At 30.6% G+C, this 10,117-nt stretch overlaps 2 long non-coding RNA genes across 2 annotated transcripts; both read right to left on the bottom strand.

The window, feature by feature from the left end:
- Positions 1-17: 17 nt before the first annotated feature.
- On the bottom strand, positions 18-1,844 carry LOC136997132 (uncharacterized). Its single transcript, XR_010887955.1, has 2 exons — positions 388-1,844; positions 18-285 (listed from the first exon to the last, which is right to left on the bottom strand). It is a non-coding gene; the product is annotated as an uncharacterized lncRNA (long non-coding RNA).
- Positions 1,845-4,409: 2,565 nt separating this feature from the next.
- LOC137000577 (uncharacterized) lies at positions 4,410-9,088 on the bottom strand. Its single transcript, XR_010890848.1, has 2 exons — positions 8,941-9,088; positions 4,410-4,594 (listed from the first exon to the last, which is right to left on the bottom strand). It is a non-coding gene; the product is annotated as an uncharacterized lncRNA (long non-coding RNA).
- Positions 9,089-10,117: the final 1,029 nt, after the last annotated feature.

The raw sequence follows: 10,117 nt of genomic DNA on the forward strand, positions 1-10,117 counted from the left end.
AATAATTTACGTCAATCAAAAATCAAATATCAATATAACACAAATACAAATGTACCACATCATTCTTAAATGCACTGTTTTCCAATTTCTCTTCAATTGCTTGCAACTCATCGCTGTCATTAAGCGGAAAAAGATCATTTAAGTTTGTTTCATTAACCATAGATTCTTCAAGAGACTGTACTGTAGGATCATATTTCTTTGCTGAGAAATTAATCATTATTTTTCGTATCTCCTTCATTTCCTGTAATATAGCATTACTTTTCTTGATATTTTCTTCTTCTAAAGCTGTAATAGAAATGATTAGATTACAATAATTAAAATTATATAAGTATATTATATAATTATAAATGACAACATATGTGTAATAATAGCAAATAATTTTATTACCGATTATATAAATGAGTTTTTTAGTCATTTCGCAATTTTGTGTATTATTTTCTTGACTAGTACTAGCAACATCTACAGTTTTCTTAAGTGTATGCAGTGATGCGATATTTCCCACAGCGGTCCCGGCTCCGCTGCCTCACACAACCTTACAGAAGCTCTACGTCACGTATCCGTGTGAGCTCGGCCGTTCAACCAATGGAAGAGAGCGAACGCTCCCTTCCACCGAGCCGACACAACAGACGATAAATGCATGCTACTTGCATGTTAAAAGCAAGCGTTTCTGATTCAGAAAAGAAATTCTGAGGCGAGTGGCTGGAATATTAGAGATCACCTGTTCGAAACCTGCTTCGTGCAACTTTTTTTTCTTTTTTCCACATTTGTTTCTAACATAGTAAATTATTAGATAATATTTTTTTGCCCAAAAAAATAATATTTTCTATTTATTATTAATATTCGCATATATTAAACTAACAATTTTAGAAATAATACAGATCTGCTATTGTTAATAGAAAAATGAAGTTATTTTACAATGTTGCAACAAAGTGCTAATTTAACATATGCGAATATTTTTAATAAAGATAAAATAATTTTTTTTAGCCAAAAACATTATCTAATAATTTACTTAAAATAAATATCGAAAAAGGAAAAAAAGTTACAAAATCACAGTTTTCAAACACGAGATTTTTAATATTCTTGCCATTCGCCTTACTCGTTTAGCCATGCTTGTTATTTTACATTTATCAACATAAAAGATTACACGCCTGCAAAGCTTTTAATTATTTATTTTAAACTACTGCATATTAGCAAGAGTTACTGCAGTAACTACATATACATGTACTGTGGAGATTAGTGGAGGAACACAGTAACATATTAAAACTGCAGTCAAATAGATGTAGATTGGTAATTTTATTAATACTATTAATAAGTAGTGGTCTTCCGCACCACCTTTGAGGTTCCACTTATGGCGCGTTCGATTTTTTTTAAGTGGATCGTCGCCTGGAGCCCTATTGTACCACTTTTTTTACACCTGTTATTTACAGGTTAAAATAATTTACAGTAGTTGACACTGTATTTTTGTATCTATATACTTACTGTACTTTGTATACTCACTGTACTTGTACTTTTGCGCGTTGCGCGTATATTGGCGAGTTGGAAAAATTACTTACTTTATAATTTTTTATAAATACAAACTATATTTTGTATTTATTATGCCTGCAATGCTATCAAGAGTAATGAGAAATACAAGGTGTCCCATTTTAAACAATCCACTCAAATATCTCAGAAACACCGAGTTAAATAATAAAATTTTTTAAATAAAAGTTGTAGGATTTGGAGAGGGAAAAAATATAGGGATATTTGTTTGACCTTGGATGGAAGCGCTTCTGAGATTTGAAGGTTATTTTTATTTTTTTAAATGGAACCACTTTAATTTTTTTATATAAATCGATTTCTCATAATATTTGTCGTAAAAAGTTATAAAACTAGGATGGCCGAAAATTGAATGGTTTACAAGATATTTTATACTTTAATTTGACATAATTTTACATAAACTATAAAATATCTCGTTAAATATTAATTTTTCAATTATCTTACTTCAACACTTTTATGCACAAAATAATGAGAGGAATCAATTGGTGTAAAAAAAATGCATAGTTGGCTTTAAGAAAAAAGTATATATATTTAAGAAGAAAGTATATTATATCATATCTGCTAAATATAGCTTAAATATAGCTCTGCTAGATTTTTTCTTAAAGACAACTATGCATTTTTTTTACACCAATTGATTCCTCTCATTATTTTGTGCATAAAAGTGTTGAAGTAAGATAATTGAAAAATTAATATTTAACGAGATATTTTATAGTTTATGTAAAATTATGTCAAATTAAAGTATAAAATATCTTGTAAACCATTCAATTTTCGGCCATCCTAGTTTTATAACTTTTTACGACAAATATTATGAGAAATCGATTTATATAAAAAAATTAAAGTGGTTCCATTTAAAAAAATAAAAATAACCTTCAAATCTCAGAAGCGCTTCCATCCAAGGTCAAACAAATATCCCTATATTTTTTCCCTCTCCAAATCCTACAACTTTTATTTAAAAAATTTTATTATTTAACTCGGTGTTTCTGAGATATTTGAGTGGATTGTTTAAAATGGGACACCTTGTATTTCTCATTACTCTTGATAGCATTGCAGGCATAATAAATACAAAATATAGTTTGTATTTATAAAAAATTATAAAGTAAGTAATTTTTCCAACTCGCCAATATACGCGCAACGCGCAAAAGTACAAGTACAGTGAGTATACAAAGTACAGTAAGTATATAGATACAAAAATACAGTGTCAACTACTGTAAATTATTTTAACCTGTAAATAACAGGTGTAAAAAAAAGTGGTACAATAGGGCTCCAGGCGACGATCCACTTAAAAAAAAATCGAACGCGCCATAAGTGGAACCTCAAAGGTGGTGCGGAAGACCACTACTTATTAATAGTATTAATAAAATTACCAATCTACATCTATTTGACTGCAGTTTTAATATGTTACTGTGTTCCTCCACTAATCTCCACAGTACATGTATATGTAGTTACTGCAGTAACTCTTGCTAATATGCAGTAGTTTAAAATAAATAATTAAAAGCTTTGCAGGCGTGTAATCTTTTATGTTGATAAATGTAAAATAACAAGCATGGCTAAACGAGTAAGGCGAATGGCAAGAATATTAAAAATCTCGTGTTTGAAAACTGTGATTTTGTAACTTTTTTCCTTTTTCGATATTTATTTTAAGTAAATTATTAGATAATGTTTTTGGCTAAAAAAATTATTTTATCTTTATTAAAAATATTCGCATATGTTAAATTAGCACTTTGTTGCAACATTGTAAAATAACTTCATTTTTCTATTAACAATAGCAGATCTGTATTATTTCTAAAATTGTTAGTTTAATATATGCGAATATTAATAATAAATAGAAAATATTATTTTTTTGGGCAAAAAAATATTATCTAATAATTTACTATGTTAGAAACAAATGTGGAAAAAAGAAAAAAAAGTTGCACGAAGCAGGTTTCGAACAGGTGATCTCTAATATTCCAGCCACTCGCCTCAGAATTTCTTTTCTGAATCAGAAACGCTTGCTTTTAACATGCAAGTAGCATGCATTTATCGTCTGTTGTGTCGGCTCGGTGGAAGGGAGCGTTCGCTCTCTTCCATTGGTTGAACGGCCGAGCTCACACGGATACGTGACGTAGCGCTTCTGTAAGGTTGTGTGAGGCAGCGGAGCCGGGACCGCTGTGGGAAATATCGCATCACTGAGTGTATGTACAATATTGCCAACATTTTGTCTTAGCGTGGACTTATTATTTTTATCATCTGTAGAAGAATTTTGTATGTGCGTTAATTGTTCTATTATTAGTAATAACAGGTTAAAGTTCAGATAAAAAAATTGTTTAAATGTAATTTTTAAAAATCCAGCATAAATAATTTTTTATAAACCCTGTTTAACTTTTGATCTATAGCGCCTCTTATAGAAACTCAATTTAACTTTGAAAAAATACTGAATCAAAGATTTCCTCTATCTCATATACATGATAATTACTCTAAAAAAGAACAACAGATTTACCATCACTAGCAATTATCATTTCATTGTCAAGAACATTTTTTCTAGAATTCAATGACATTAAAGTTGTGGGCATTTTTGAAAACTTCGGCCTTGAAGACTTATTTTTGTTTATTTTTTTGGTCTGTGAATCTCCATCATCGTCTTCATCCGTAGAATCGACTACTTTTCTTTTTCTCTCGTGCCTACTTTTTTTCAGATGTTCATCATTGTCGCAGTCAGATACTATTTGGGCTAATCGAGCTTTCTCTTTCGCAGTTAGTAAATCATCTTCAATATTAAAAATATATATTAAGATATAGCAACGTAGTTGTATTTGTTTTGTGCAATATTTGTAAAGAAAGACGAAATGCTTTACTTACGAACTGATTTTCCAAACACTTTAACAATAGGTAACGTGTTCCAATCTTTGTCAACTTATCAATATCAATAATGGCTCTTTCAATGTCAGCATTTGAATAAGGAGGCCATTTGCATATAAGTTTTTCAGTATTAATCCATGAACTTGGTACTGGTAAAATACCATCCTCAAACTCGACAACGGTATACATTTTTGAGTATATCTTTTTGATCACTTTATATGTCCTGCAATTTAGAAAAAAATTTTTATATTGTAGAAAGTACATTTCGTACACATAGTTTGCACATACGATCTGAAACGAATGTAATGTGGAATAATTATTTTGTAAAAGTGAATTAAAATATATAATACGTATATGTATAAAAGTGTAAATGTAAAAGTATAAATGAAATATAATTGTATCATTTTGCGAGTTAGGTAGGAAGCGCTACAAACCTTGGAAAATATCTTTTTATTTTATTTTATTATATTTTTATTTTATAATTTTTTAAAAATTATTTTTTTAAATATTGGTATGAAGAATCGGAAAAACTACAAATTTATTAACATCATATGGCATTTTCATAACTTTACTATTTACATTGGAACATAGCCATGATCCAATTTCATGTTTTCTCTCAACTATTACAACTCCAATATCTGATGAATCAGTCGGAACTGAATATAGAATGCCACAAGGAAGTAATTGTCTCCCAATGATATATGATGTATTTTGATGTTTAGTAAAATTAACTGACTCAATAATTGTTCCATCTTTCAGTAAGCAGCATCCATTTTCGTTGTCATCACAATTAATGCAAAAATTATTGGTACGCATAATCTTATATTGTTTTACATTCAAGATGTAACAATGTTCATTTAAAGGACCATTATGATGATGTTTTTCGAGTGAATATGTACAAGTCATCTTTATATTTCTCAAAGGCAAATCATATTCTTCAATCCGCCGTGCTATTTGTTGCAAAGGCTTTTCTCCTTTTCTAACATATTTCATCAATATACCAATGTAATTTTCAAAACGAAAGGCGCTAAAATTATCTAGCGGTCCATGTTGCCTAACATCTGCTGCAAGATGTAATAAATTATGCACATTGTGACTAATATATTGCACTCCATATAAGGTCTCAAATTGTTCGACAAAATTCTGCAGCAGATTTTCTGCGTACGTGACATTTAAAGGATCAGAAGAAAAAATTGAACTTGCTAAAATTATGATTGCAATATGTAAAATTAAAAAGTGCTCATATAACTCTTTCCTTAATATGTTTTTCAAAACTACTGGTCCTAAATATAAAAGAAAAAGGCGTAATTCTGTTGCTTTCCACAATTTGATATACTTTAGCGTTCTTGGTTTTCTATTGAAATCAGATGGTATAATTTTCCTTAATTCGATTAATTTATTAGATATCTTGTTAACATCATTCGTGGAGAGTCTTACAGTAAGTGGTCCATTCAGCCACAAAAATAATAATTTTCTCATTACGCCTAAGCATACCAAATGCATATAATCGATTGGAATATTTTTAACAAAATCAAAATGTGGAATTTGTGTAAGAATAGTTTCACCCAATTGGTAATCAAAATTATAAGCATAATTTCGGAACAGTTCAGTCGTTCTTAAAGTTTTATTTGCACCATCTCGAAAAGTTACTCTATTGTCAATATACATATTCGCCTTCGATAATGCATTTTGTGCAGCTATTAAATCCGGTGTGATTTTTTACTTGCAACACATATGCTTTAGCAGGAGCATCACATATTAGAGCTTTCACTCTAACATTGTAATAATTATTATCAAAAATAATACCATTATTAATTAAGTCAGTTGCTTCATGTACAAACTTATAGAGAAATTCATTAGAATCGCTAGGTTTTCCTTCTCCGTAAAATATACCGACTACAGCAACGTTTTTCGAAACAGTATCAGAGCACAAAATTGGCCATAAACTTTTTTCTGTACATTTTCCCAATACTGCCCCGTCAATGTTTATTAAAAGATTGATATTTCTATTTTCTGAATAGTCTGTTTGCATACAGTTTGTTAACAAACGTGTAACTGCTTTTTCTAATCCGTAATGCCAATATTGACCTTTGTCAATAACAATCACTTCTGTATATGTAGGAGTTTTAAGAAGAGTCCTACAATCTTTCGGGAAAGCCGCATTTGTATGTTTCCGTAAAACTTGCAAAAGTGAATTGACAGAATTTGCTGGAGGTTTATATTGTTTTATCCATGTGATAATATCTGTCACGAATGTATTGCTGTGTAATTCTTCAATATTGTTACATTCAGATTGTTCATCTTCGTTTAAGAATTCATCATCGTTTGATGAAATACACGGATATTCATCATTACATATGCCATTTAGATCTTCTACTGTTGGAATAAGTAATTGCGTGGAATTACAAACGGAAGTAAACTCTTCACGGGAATAAATTATGTCTGAAATCTGTTCAACATCTACTTGTTCTTCGTTACGATTGCAAAGTTTATTACAAAATTTATTTTTCGAAACCGCTGACGATTCATCAACAATTCTTTGTAAATCGGAAATAGTTTTTTTTTTAACTAGGCGACGGATATGTCTGTCCGAATATAGACGATTTTTTTTATCACGATCCGTAATCTGAAAATTGGATTGTATTGTTTTGTTGAATGACCGATTTTACATTTCACTGATATATACTGTAACAATTTATTCCAATTTATAATAAAAGTAAATGTAAGGCGTAATTGTAAATGAAAAACATGCACACTGCAATAAGTACATTCTCGAAACAAAATAAGATGAAGAAATACAAACATAATCTATATTCGAAGGCAATACTTTCACGCTTTTCGTACAATTATACACTCACCCGAAAAAAAAGCGGTACACTGAAAATGTGGGAAAAATTCATCAAATTTCAACTGACGATAACTTCGTAAATAATAAAGATAGAAAGTTCTATAAAATATGGAAATGAAGCTAAAAATCTCTACTTTAAGAATCAATTTATTTCAATGTTGCAAAATAAATTTATTGAAAATGGCGGATGACAAAGCGCGAGCATGCAAAATTGAAAAATAATGGTTCGAGTTTGCGACGGTGCACGGTATAAACAAAAAATTGTAGCTTATTGGGATCAAAAGCGTACGAAAGTACAGAGTCTCCTCTTTAAAATGCTTTTTTATGCATCTCGATACGATGATTTTTCGCCGAGAGATTCGCATTTGAAGAAAAAGGCAGATTCTTACTTCTAGGCCTCTCACTTACAGTACAGTCTGCAAATCGTTCTCCAACGCGACGGTATACTCGTTCTCGTCCGTCTGAAGAATACAGACAAAAACGAGATTCGTCGCTAAAAAGAACGGTACTCCATTCTGCATATGTCCAGCCTGCATGCTCGACAGCAAAATTGAGTCGAGTTACGCGATGGCGACGCATAAGCGAAGGTACATTTGCTGGCCTGCGCGGAAAAAGACCGTGTTCCGCTAATCTGTTTCGAATAGTGTCAACGGATACATTACATTCGCGGACATCTCTTAAATTGTTTCGAATTTGAACAGCCGTTCGATGTCTGTCTCTTAATGAATTTAAAACAATAAATCGGTCATCGTTTTCATTCGTACAACGAGGACGTCCCGAACCAGGTCTTCTTTGGACAGAATTAGTCTCCAAGTACCTAGCATAAGCACGTTGCACGGTTGACACTGATAAATCAAGTGCCTCAGCAACGTACCTTCGACTTCTCCCATCTTCAATTAACGCTACAACTTGAGCAGCTTTTTCAGGACTTATCGTCGCCATAATTGACCAATAATTTCAATGCGAAAAGATTAATTATTGTTTACTTTGACGAAGTCGTACGAATAAGTAACGCGTCTCGAAAGAAAAAGATCAAGAGAAATCAAGCACTCTTCTCGCAATGTGCGGTCGAGCATAAACAAAAAGTCAGGGCGGAGAAATCACAAAAGATCTGCAGACATCTCCTTCGGATGCAAAACAATTGATTGAAAAATAATGGTTCGAGTTTGCGACGGTGCACGGTATAAACAAAAAATTGTAGCTTATTGGGATCAAAAGCGTACGAAAGTACAGAGTCTCCTCTTTAAAATGCTTTTTTATGCATCTCGATACGATGATTTTTCGCACAGAGATTCGCATTTGAAGTAAGAATCTGCCTTTTTCTTCAAATGCGAATCTCTCGGCGAAAAATCATCGTATCGAGATGCATAAAAAAGTATTTTAAAGAGGAGACTCTGTACTTTTGTACGCTTTTGATCCCAATAAGCTACAATTTTTTGTTTATACCGTGCACCGTCGCAAACTCGAACCATTATTTTTCAATTTTGCATGCTCGCGCTTTGTCATCCGCCATTTTCAATAAATTTATTTTGCAACATTGAAATAAATTGATTCTTAAAGTAGAGATTTTTAGCTTCATTTCCATATTTTATAGAACTTTCTATCTTTATTATTTACGAAGTTATCGTCAGTTGAAATTTGATGAATTTTTCCCACATTTTCAGTGTACCGCTTTTTTTTCGGGTGAGTGTATAATAAAAAATAATACATGTTATACATACCTTACAATTAATATCGATGCACGTACGTAGAAAATGCAACTATTTTTTCAAAACACAGTTATAAGAGGTAGAGAAATGTGTGTCTCAACCACGGTCTCAACGTCTTGAGAGTCGTCGTTTTCAGTTGTCGAAAACCGCTAGCGCCACAAAGGAAATAGAGAGAGAGAGAAAGACAGTGCGATACATCACATAATAATATTTGAAATATTTCCGTAATATTTCAAAGTTATATATCACACTGCAAAAAAATTCTAATATTATAGAAATAATACATAGCAATATATCGCGTTGTAATATTTCAGTAATATTACTTGGTGATATATCGCAGTGTAATATCTCAATAATATATATATATATATATATATATATATATATATATATATATATTTTTGTAATATTTTATTGTACTTTGTGATATTACTGAAATATTGTAATATTACTGCAGTATTACTGCAATATTGCATGCTGTGTGGGATGTATTTGCATCCGCACTCAGTCTCCAATTATACTAATAATTATACTATTAATTGTATTAAATTATTATATGCAACTCTATAAATGTGTTACTTCCATATTCAAAATTATATATCGCAAACTGAACGTCATACAAGCATTGATAGCATTAAGTGAGTAATCCAAAAATTTTTACATAAGCGTAATATTAAAATAATAAAATGACGCAATTTCATAGATACTTCTAATACTTTAGAGAATTAATACATTATTTATACATTTGTTTACATGATACTCTGAATGTGTTCAAGTTTTAGTTTTATATAGTGTCATTACTGCAATTTATACTTTTAATCAGAAATAATCATAAATTTAAAATACAATAAATTTCTAATTCGTTCAAACGTTTTAACTTCTACAATTATATTTCAACTTAATAACTAATAAAAGATAAGTCGTTGTAATATTTAGTTTGTACAGATTTTCGAAAGCTGCAAACATTGAAGAAATCTTGCATGATTATTGAATTCAACTCACAGGCGTTAGTATCTGATTATGTTATTGAAAAAAGAAATAAAAAATTATTAATAGAATAGTCAAGTGATATAATTAGCATTTGTCTTAAATATTTTTCAATTGTATAATACTATTGTTGAAGAACGCGTCAATAATAGTACCTCTCAGGTGATGTGGAAATCTATTGTCTCATATTTATTATCTTTGC

This window comes from Linepithema humile, chromosome 1, assembly GCF_040581485.1.
Source record: "Linepithema humile isolate Giens D197 chromosome 1, Lhum_UNIL_v1.0, whole genome shotgun sequence".
Classification (NCBI taxonomy): domain Eukaryota; kingdom Metazoa; phylum Arthropoda; class Insecta; order Hymenoptera; family Formicidae; genus Linepithema; species Linepithema humile.